The sequence below is a fragment of the Hibiscus syriacus genome, unplaced genomic scaffold (genome assembly GCF_006381635.1).
Source record: "Hibiscus syriacus cultivar Baekdansim isolate YM2019G1 unplaced genomic scaffold, ASM638163v2 tig00111398_pilon, whole genome shotgun sequence".
NCBI classification, from domain to species: domain Eukaryota; kingdom Viridiplantae; phylum Streptophyta; class Magnoliopsida; order Malvales; family Malvaceae; genus Hibiscus; species Hibiscus syriacus.
The window spans coordinates 700,735-712,451 of record NW_024063081.1 but is presented as its reverse complement, the minus strand read 5'-3'; the positions used below and the strand labels follow the sequence as shown (position 1 = coordinate 712,451).

Genomic DNA, 11,717 nt, shown 5'->3' with positions numbered 1-11,717 from the left:
CTATATTTAAAATAAAACGATCAATCGAACCTATTATATAATAAAATACTTTTTAAAAAAAGAACTTAATTAACATAAGATATAAATTCAAGGGTAAAATCATTATAAGTCATTCAATTGTTAGTTTAGTTATAAACTAGTATTATAAACAATTAAAAATAGTATTATAAACATGTCAATTTTTCGATAAATTTGAAACACATGTCTAATATGTCTTGGTATAATAATCTTATTAGTCCCTAAAACTTATAAAATGATCGGCGCAGAAGAAGAATCCCCTATGAAAAAAGAAGGCATAAAGAGGCAAAGAAACACCCATTCAAAGGTTTCAAGCTCAATAAGAGCGATTCCCCGAATGACAGAAAATATATCGACAGGCCTGAGGACCCGGGCCAGTCGGACGCAATGAAACTTCTAAGTTGGAACGTTTGGGGTTTGGGGAATCCCCGGACGGTAAATCGTCTCCAGCACATGCTGAGAGACATTAACCCATCTGTAATTTTCTTGATAGAAATAAAATTACAGAACACAATAATGATACGAGTTAGAAGAAGATTGAGTTTTAGCAAATGAATAGAAGTAGAATCGTAAGGAAGTAGCAGAGTCTTATGTATCGCGTCGAAGAAGGAAGTGAAAAACACACTACGGTCTTACTCAAGTTCCCACATAGACGTAACAATCCAGAATGGTGAAGCATAAACTAATTGGAGATTCATAGGATTTTACGGAGCACTAGAAGAACACAGAAGAAGATAATCTTGGAACCTAATGCAACAACTGAACGACAACCCAAATGAACCATGGCTGATAATGGGAGACTTCAATGAAATCCTATATTCCCATGAAAAACAAGGGGGATTAGAGCGCAACAAACGACAAATGCTAGAATTAAGACAAACCCTTGAAGATTGTGGCATGGTAGATATCGGATTCAACGAAAGTTGGTACACACGGGAGAGGGGAAGACGAACAGATAATAACATATGCGAACGACTAGACAGAGGAGTGGCAAACATGGATTGGATGAACCTATTCAACGGTAGTACTTTGTCTTATCTAACACGCTCATTCTTGGATCACTGTCCACTGTTACTGATTTTATCGGATGAATATTCAAACAAGCGACCCTGGTACTTTAGATTTGAGGCATCTTGGCTATTAGAAGATTCATGCATGAAAAAAGTGGAATATATTTGGACATCACAAATAGGTACCATTCCAGAAAAACTCGAGCGCATACGAATAGGACTTGATAAGTGATTTCAAGAGGAAAAGAAGAAAAAAGTTATAACAGAACGAGTCTTCAAACAAAAACTGGATGAGCTGTTAGAATTGGAACCAACGGAGGAGAATCTAGGCGAAATAATGGAAACAAAACTCCATCTGAACATGGAAATCACCAAGGCTGAATTATATTGGGAACAGAGGGCAAGGGCCAATTGGATGAAAAGAGGAGATAACAACACACACTTCTTCCACTGTTATGCAACCCAACGAAAAAAGCATAATAGAATTAAAAATTTAGAGAATGAAATGAGAGATCAATACGAAGATGAATCAGTTATTCAAGATTTAGCAGTAAGGTATTTTTCAGATCTGTCCACTATACAATTTAAAGAGACGGATGAAGCATTATTGAATGGAGTTCAAATGTCATTGATTCAAATTGAGGCGATGTTCGATGAATTCTGGAAGTAGAAAACGAGACAAACCCGGAGAAATATTTAGGTCTACCTTCACTAATTGGCAGAAAAAAGAGACATGCATTCAATGAAAGAACGTATGTGGGCACAAATTAACTCTTGGACTACGAGAACACTATCCCAATGAGGAAAGTAAGTTTTATAAAATTAGTATTGCAGGCGCTACCTCTATTTGTTATGAATTGCTTCTTATTAACAAAATCAATCTGCGAAGAACTGGAAAAATTGATGAACCGATTCTGGTAAAAAAAAATCAGTTGAGAAAAAAAGGCATCCATCGGGCATCTTGGGATAAACTAAGTAAACTGAAAGAAAATAGAGGAAAGGGATTTTGAGATCTAGTGAATTTTAACATCGCCCTATTAGCTAAGCAAGGTTAGAAAATTCTAAAGAACCCAAATTCATTAGTAAGCAGAATGTTACGAGCAAAGTACTTTCCTGCCTTGAGTTTCCTATGAGCGAATATGGGAAACCATCCATCCTATTTATGGCACAGCATATGGAGGGCAAGAGGTTTACTGGAAAAATGATTAAGATGGAAATTGGGCAATGGAATGAATATTTCAATGTGGAGTGATTACTGGTTACCATGAGATAAACCAAAACTCATTGATTCACTAAGAATAGATGAAATCAAGAGAGTAGTTAAACTAATTAACAAAGACACCAAGGAATGGTGAATGGGGACCATAAATGAAGTGTTCATAACTGAAGAAGCTGAATTGATTAAATCAATCCCAATCTCGAGATTTGAACAAAACGACATACAAGTCTGGGGTGGAGAACATTCTGGTGAATACTCCGTTCGTAGTGGATATTTACTACTCATGCAAAATGACGATATTTAGGATCCATATACAAACATGTACAAGAAGTTGTGGTCCACATAATGCCAAAGAAAAATAAAAATTCAGGTATGGAAGTTATGCAATGACTATGCCCCAAAAAAACATATGCTATTTCACAAACATGTTACAAATGAACCATATTGCAATTTGTGCCAGAATCAAGTTGAAACAAGACTACACATTATCAAGGACTGCACGCTAGCATTGGCAATCTGACAAAAGTTAGCTTACCAGTGGCCACTACAAAGTTTGAATTGAAATTATAAAGATTGCCTTAGTTTTTGTCAGTATCCCACCTATAAAATACAGTGACTATATGGGTCTTATGGTATGCACGAAATAAAATAGTGAATGAAGGGAAGACCTTTTGAGCAGAAGAAACCGTCATATTCATTCAAAGTCATTGCCAACAATTTATCATAGCCAACAATAGAATCCATGAACTTGTGCAAGCAAGTGTTGTGAGATGAAACCCGCCACCAGAAGGTATAGCAAAGATCAATTTCGACTCAAGTTTCGTTCAAGCAAAACAGGAAGCATGGTCAGACGTGATTATACAGAATAATATTGGATTCGAATTAGGGGCATGCAAGAAACATACCTTGAGAGTACCATCAACATTTGCAGCAGAGGCCACCGCAGTAGGACATGCGCTCTAACTAGCACTCGATTTAGGCTTCAAATGAGTGATTTTGAAAGGGGATTCAAGATCTGTAATGAAAAAGCTAGCCACATCCAAACCCGATTATTCTGAAATAAGTGCGCTCATTTGGGAAACCCAACAGCTAGTAAAGGGTTTCAACTTGTGTAAGTACATATTCGTACAAAGAGAAGGAAATAAGGCAGCCCATTTGTTGGCCATAGACAAATCTGTTGGAGATAGCGACACATACTGGGTAGAGGAGGCACCGGAAAAGACGGCGAGGTAGACAGCGGAGGACAGAAGGTGGATTGACCCATCATATATCCGATTGAAGGAAGAGCAGAGTATAAGGATCGATAAATCAAGACTTAACTCCAAGCATTTGTGCGTTCAAAGAAAGAAAGAGAAGAAAGTGAGGAGACGAATGGCCAAAAATAGTTTTTTAGTTTAGTAAAGTTATGATTTTTTTTGTTTAATGCAATTAATTTACCCATAGAAACTGATGCACAATTAGCACAATCTAGAAAAAGGTGTTTCATTTAATTTCAATAAAATCGATCGTTTATTTAAAAAAAAAAATGAGTCAAATAGATCAAAGCAACCATTAGATAATTACATTACATCATAAAATAGTAACAAGTTAATGTTAAAATACTATATTATTATACCATTTCTAGGAGAAGAACAAATAATTTAAGAAAAGAATATAGATTAAATTAATAGAAATCTTAAATATGAACGGTTAATTTTATTGAATTAAAACTAATTTACTGAATGTATAATTTAAGAAATTAAAATTATGATTATCATCACTCCTCCGTTTATTATTTAACGGGCAGTGATATGTTTGTAACATAATTTAGTTGAGTGATTAAATTGAATTTTTTTAAAAAATAATCCATCTGTAATTGAGTGACCTAAAATGAATTTTACCCTAAATTCAATAAGAAAGATGTCATTCCTTCCCAAAACGAAAAGATTGAACCACGGTTAGTCTTTAACCCTAAACTCTATCGCTTAAACGTGATCCGGTTTTTGCAGTTACAAAAAATAACATAAAAGAACAAATCCAGCTCCCCATGCCTCTCTTCATTTTCCGTCTCATGATTTGCTACAAAGAGGGAAATTTAACGGAAGCCCTTTATACTTCCGCTTCCATCTCAACTCTTAACTGATCCTTTTGTTTTCCGGGTAAGGATTCTCCGTTTTTATTTTTCGTAAAGGAACAGTTCCCGAGACTTTTCAACACTCTTCTGCTGAACCCAAACTTGATTTTCCCTGAAAAACGGTGTGTATTCTTATTCATTTATCTTCAATTACCGTCTCTTTTTTGGTTTAACCACCAGTATCCGATGTATTGATTGACTATTGATTTAAGGTTTTTTTTCTTCTTCTGCTTCTCTTTATTATTTTTGTAGGCCAGTGAGATCTGGAGATGAAAAAAAAAAAGAATGGTTGCTTTATGTTGATCATGTAAAGAAAGCCTCCTGCTGTTTCTAGTTTAGTTAGAAATGCATTGAGAAAATATTTATTTATTTTAAGCTGTTTTTAGGGGAGAGATTTGATCTGGTTATTTGTTAAAACTTGGAAGGATGAAGACAAGGCAATGGTTGCCTCTGTTTTAGGAACAAAAGCTTTTGACTACTTGATATCAAGCTCAGTTTCAAATGAAAACCTGTTAATGACCGAATGTAGTGATGGGAATCTTCAAAACAAGCTCTCAGATCTCGTAGACCGACCCAATGCTGCCAATTTTAGCTGGAACTATGCCATCTTTTGGCAAATTTCACGGTCCAATTCGAGTGATTGGATGCTCGGTTGGGGTGATGGGTGTTGCAGAGAGCCTAAACAAGGAGAAGAATCTGAAGCTACTTGGATTCTTAATCTGCGTCTGGAAGACGAGACTCGGCAGAAGATGAGGAAAAATGTTTTGCAGAAATTGCTTGCTTTATTTGGTGGATCCGATGACGATAATTACGCACATGGTTTGGATAAAGTTACTGATACTGAGATGTTCTTTTTAGCATCCATGTATTTTTCCTTTCCACCTGGAGAAGGCGGTCCAGGGAAATATTTTGTCTGGGAAACATGTTTGGATTTTGGATGCTTCGGTCATTTTTGACAAGGTCTGCCGGAGTTCAGACCATTGTTTTGGTCCCTACTGATATTGGTGTTGTTGAATTGGGATCAGTGAGATCGGTACCTGAAAGCTTAGAGTTGTTGCAATCGATAAGAAGTTCATTCCAATCTAAGTCGGCATTGCTTAGGGCAAATCAAGTGGGAATAGCAATGCCAATGGTGCATGAGAAGAAAGATGGAAATACTTTTGTTTCGAATTCGATGATTGTGGAAAGATTGCAAGGCATTCCCAAGATTTTTGGGCAGGATTTGAACAACTCTTCGAAAGTTCTTTCTGGTTATAGGGAGAAACTTGCTGTTAGACCGACATGGGGAGCTCAAGTTAATGGTGGTAGTCTTTCGTTTTCAAGTAATCAAAATGGTTGGTCACATGTTCATGGTGTGAAACAAGGGACTCCAATAGAGTTTCAAGAGTTTGCTAATGAGGCTCGGGAAGAGTTTCGGTTTAATCATCACCAGTCGCAAAAGCCAGTCCAAATGCAGATTGATTTTTCCGGGACTACTTCAAGGCCTTGCGCAAGTACTCAGCCATTAGGTGCTGAATCCGAACACTCGGATGTTGAAGCTCCATTAAAGGAAGAGAAGCCTAGTGCAGCCGATGAAAGGAGACCCCGGAAAAGGGGTAGAAAGCCTGCTAATAGAAGAGAAGAAGCTCTTAATCATGTTGAAGCAGAGAGACAGCGGCATGAGAAGCTGAATCAGCGGTTCTACGCCTTGCGAGCCGTTGTGCCCAACATATCAAAGATGGATAAAGCTTCATTGTTAGGAGATGCAATTGCTTACATCGATGAACTTCAGACAAAACTTCAGGTAATGGAAGCAGAGAGGGAGAAGTTTGGTAGTACTTCAAGAGGTTCACCAGTGTTGGATCCTAATCGAAATGCAGAGAGTCATGTCCCAGCTCCCGATATCGATGTTCAAGCCTTTGATGATGAGGTTGTTGTAAGAGTAAGCTGCCCTTTAGGTTCACATCCTGCATTAAGAGTAATCCAAGCATTCAAAGAGGCACATATTAATATACTCGATTGGAAACTTGACGTAGCAGATGATTCAGTGTTTCATACATTTGTTATCAAGTCTCATGGACCGGAACAGCTAACAAGGGAAAAGCTGATTGCCTCATTTTCTCGTGAGCTGAATTCCTTACAGCCATTTTCATTGCTGGGATAGCACATGATTTCATTTAACATAGTCCATAGGGTTTAAAAATTATAGTGAAGAACCTGATTTGAAGCTTTTTCAAAGGTTTTGACATACAAGGCAGGGCAGCAGAAAGATAATGGTTATTGACAAAGCAGGGCAGCAAATTTTGTATGATTGTTTATATTTATACATTCTGCCAATGTGAGGTATATTTGCAAGAAATTTTAAAGTTTAAGCAACTTATGAATTGTTGGTTGCTTTAGAAACTGAATTCCTTTTTAGCCATTTTCTTTATTTGTCCCTAGTCTTTTGTTGTTGGCTATCTCCTCTGCTGAGTTAGGGCTTCAGTTTTCTTGATTTGATCATTTTCCCCCTTGCTGCAACTGATATGAGAGCCATAATATCCTAATTTGAAGCGATTATAATTTTTGGATACTTTGCTATGCCATTTTGAGAAGCAGCAGTGAAGCTGTTTTGGTTTTTGTAAGCATTTGTGAGGTCCAGATTTGGTGGCACTTTCCTGTTTTGCATCTCCCAAAAAAATAATTTTGGATGGTAAGGTAAAATCTTCTTGTTTTATTGAGCCTATTCTTGGAGAGTTAGGCCCAACATTTACTCTTCGGCTTATATTTTGACTGCCCAAACCTCCAAAAGGGGTTGAAAGCCGCTTTAAGAAATGCCATGTAAATCAATTGGGTAAACTGTTGAAATGGTAACTTTTGTTTTATAAGTGTTCACTTTTGATCATCATATTTACAAAACTAACATTTTACTCACTTAAATTAACTATTTATTAAAATTTGATTATCACAAAACATTAAATGTTATTAATTTGATAATGTGACACATTAGTAAAATGAGTTAACTTTTAAGATGAAATACAATTTAACCGTTGAAATCTCGATAAAAAATTAAATGAGTTCAATTAAAGTCCTTCGACATCAACAATCGCTCATCATTATTGTTGTTCATTGTCGGCCGTTATCATTGATGATGTAGATCTTAAAATTTATAGTTCACTTTTAAGTTTTTGGACATGAATATGATATATGTTTCATAAGTAAATATCATAAACTCTATAAATCGTACCTAAAACTCTTAACTTTCTTCAAAGTTAAATTATAATAATAAATTTATCGTTAATATTTTTTTTAAAAAAGGAAGGACACTAAAAATTTAAATCTATATTATAACCAAACTCATAAATTTTTTAGTGACGTAATATATATGTTTGACAAAAATAAATATCTCATAGATAATAATGAATAAAAAATGAACACAAAAAAAAATTTAGTGATGTAATAGGATTTAAAATAAATATTAAAATTGATATACTTTGATAAAAATATATATGAGTTCTAAATAAAAATATATCAATTTACTTAATTTTTATTATAAAAGTGTATATATATCATTAATTTTAATTAATTACGATGAAGTATTTTAAATTGACTAATATAAAGTTATTAATTAATGCACTTTATTTTTTTTAGGTGTAATTATCATAAAATATACATTTTCGGTTCATTTTTATATTTATTGTATTTATTTTTGTTAAATAAACACATTACGTCAGTAATTAGATGTATGGATTCATTATGATATAGATTTAGATTTCTAGTATCCTTATTTTTGTAAGAATACTAGTGATGAATTTATTAATATAATTTAATTTTAAAGTCAATTCTAGGTTAGATTTGTGATGTTCGAAATATTTTTTTGATGAAACAAACATCGAGTTCATATTTAAGATGAAAAAATGAGTAAATTAGAAATTTTTAGATCGAATGATCACCGACGATGATGTCGGATGGTGGCCAATAGTGACTGACATTGATAATGAGTTTCGTTCGACGGTGTGAGAGTTTGATTGGATTTATTTGATACTTTAATGAGTCTAAGGGTCAAATTGATACTTTTTATCTAAAGTTTATGAGTCAAATTAGTATTTCGTCTAAATTTTAAGAGTCAAATTAAAAATTAACTCATTTTATTAGTATATCACGTCATTAAACGAATGTCATTTAACGTTCAAATGACTAAAATGTTATAAATTGATAATAAAAGTGACCACATGTTAATTGTTTTAAGTTAGGTGACCAAAATTAAATAATTATGAAAATATTGACCATTTATGTATTTTATCCATAAAGTTTTAACATTTCTCCCCGCTTTTACTAAGAAACCGCTTCAGTCCAGTTAACTGTTGACAATTCGAGCAATGGATAATCAACGGGAGGTATAAAATCCCTATATAAATTACGGATTTTGAAAATATAAAAGAGGAAAATTCGAAAACTGATTAGATTCGGGAATGGCGATGGAGTTGGAGATGAATAAGCGAGGAAAAGTCCGAGCTTTGATAGAAAAAGCCACGAACTCGACCGCTGCTGAGGTTGATCTGCGCTTTCTCAAAGTAATCAAATCGGTGGTGAGATCCTCCGATCCGGAGCTCCGACTCGCAGCCCATATGCTCATGGACCTCATGAAACGCGATCATTCGCAGGTCTTCTATCCATCCTTCTTTAATGAGTTACTAAATAAGCATATTAAATTTCAGCAACATTTCCGGGTTTTTTTTTCTTGCTTTAATCCAATTTTAGTTTCCTTTATGTATAGTTTTAATTTTTGAAATGAAATTCCGAATATTTTCTTTTCTTAATGATAAATTATTTAGTTTTCTAAATTATGAAAAAAAAACAAAATTTCCAAAGGTATTGTTGTTAAAGGAATTTGAGTTTATGAGACATTATTGCAGGTTCGTCATCTCACGCTTCTTATAATTGATGAACTTTTCATGCGGTCTAAGCCTTTTAGAACCCTTTTGGTTGACAACTTAGATAAGTTGTTGGCCTTAAGTGTTGGGTTCAGAAGAAATATGCCGCTCCCAGCTCCTCCGGCAATTGCGTCCACTTTGCGATCTAAGGCACTTTGAGTTCTTAGAGAAGTGGAATGCATCTTTTGGAATTCATTACAGGCAGCTTAGGTTAGGTTTTGATTATCTCAAGAATACTCTCAAGTTTCAATTCCTTAACCTTCAGGAGACTGTGGCCAGAGTAGAACGAGAGAGAAGACTCGGGAGATTTTACAGAACAAGTTTGAAACCTTGAAGATGAATTTTAGTTCTGTTAAGGAAGAAATACAAGCTACGGTTGATGAGATTGGACAGTGCTTAGATTTCGTTCGTACTAAAGAGGAACGTGTGCCACCCTTCCTTTTGGAAGAAGAAAATTTTGTTGAGTTCCGTTCTTCTGAATTAAGGCAGATCCGTCTTGATTCATTGAAGGAGGGAGAAAAGGTACATGAGAATAATGATACCAAAGTGATTTTCAATGCATTAAGAGAGCTGTATAAGCTTTTAGTGACAAAACACCTGGTTTTGGTACAATTTGTCACAAGAAAGGATATCTCTTCTCATAAGGGTTGAAGTAGCTGACAACAGGTCACGAGATTCCATGCTGAAGGAGTTGATTGATATTCGAAACCATCTCACGTATGTGAAGAAGGATTGTGAAGAGTCTGGTTGTGCTTTACCCAAAACTGCGAAAAATAACCAAGAAGAGGAGGAAGATTTCTGGGAGGAATGTAATTTTGGATCACCTGAGAATGGAATTACCACTGAACCTGAAAAGCGAAGGGGGTACAAAGTTCTAATGCAGAAGAGAAAAGTCAATCTATTGAGGATAGGAATTCCAAGAAATCCAATAAACGAAGTGAAAATCTTGCTAAAGTGACAGCTTCTAGCGAGGTGAAACCCAAAGATAAAGAATGCAGTAACTTAAGTTCTAAGGGAAAAGAGACTTTGGACAGTGAAAATTCTGTTAGGAGTGAGCTTTTGGCTGAAGCTCCAGTTCTCAAGTGGGGTTCTTTCTTGGATAATTGGGGCTCAGTCTCTAATAGGGATACATTAGCAAATCAGAAAGGCTTGGAGCTTGACAATCACTGGGGAAGATTAGATTACAGTGCTGTGATTTCAGCTGAGAAAATTGTGGAATTGAATCTTCAGGCAACTATTTACCAGGAAAAGTTGGGAGAAATCCGACCATGACTTTGTCAGAGAAGAGATTTGAAGGTTTGCCCATTTCATGGGCCCATTATACCTCGAGATGATCTAGGAAACCCAATCAATCAGAATTCCTTAGCAGATGATACAGATCCTGATTTAGGCTTTGATTTAGCAAAGCAGTTAGCAAAACAAGCTGTGAAGAATGTCAGGGAGCAAGATAAAGAGGAAGCAAGGAAGAGAAAACTTGAGAAACAGTTGTTACAGAGGGAATAACATGCTAAAGTTCGGGAATACAATGAAGCTGTTCTCCGTGATGCTGCAATGGCTTCAACATCAAGAGCAACAGCTTTTGGAGAAGATGTGGGGGAAACTGTTGGAGAGAGATCAGTGGGGAGAAACAAACAGACCCTGGCATCCATGCTGCGGAAAAAAATTGCTACAAGAGATAGATTAGCTCAGAGATTTCTAAACACTCGGGCAACAGATGCAACTATAAGACAGATGATCCAGGGTGAGGATGCTACTTATAAAGAAGCCTTTCCCAATCAATGGTAGATAGTTTCCTATTTAAGTTTACAAGCATTTCTTTGAAGGTCAAGCCGATGAATCCTTAGGCAATTACTGGACAAACAATTCAAACGGTGTTGATGTGAATATATGGACCACAAACCGATCAAATATTCATTGCATTAATGAAGTTATTTCAATCAAATTTCTCTACGAGATTGAAATTGAAAATCAGGTATGATGAAGCGTTTAGGCAAGAGTCCTTGTATTGTCAGTCTTTTACACAATAAAGGAGATTTTCTCTCATTGCTAACTCCATCTGACCATTAATTGGAAATTGAACTGAGACTGCTTGATAAGAAATATCCAACGACAACTTCTTGCAGGTTGATTGCCAAGTAATTTCCAACTGTCAAAAGAAAATTAAGAAGGTTACGGAGACTATATTTTCATGATTTATCTGGCCTAAGCCATAGGATATATTGTCATAGAACTGTTTGCAAAATGTGGATAGGTACAAAGTTCTTCCAATAGACAAATTCTTGTGATGTTCCTAACAACAGACAAAGCCAGGAGGAACCAAAAGGTATGTTTTGCCTTTGTATCCAGCAAACCGGCTCGGATTTGGGACATAGGAAGCAGATTTGAACTGTGTTTTTTTTTTTGCTTAGTTTATATGGCATATTGGATGGCGACCAATGGTGTTAGTTAATGTAATTGGTTGAGCA

General features: G+C 35.5%; 2 pseudogenes; both read left to right on the top strand.

Annotated features, from left to right (window-relative positions):
* The first annotated feature begins 3,267 nt into the window (after nucleotides 1–3,267).
* On the top strand, nucleotides 3,268–6,671 carry LOC120161080 (annotated as a pseudogene).
* Nucleotides 6,672–8,775: 2,104 nt separating this feature from the next.
* LOC120160994 lies at nucleotides 8,776–11,088 on the top strand (annotated as a pseudogene).
* The last annotated feature ends 629 nt before the right edge of the window (nucleotides 11,089–11,717 follow it).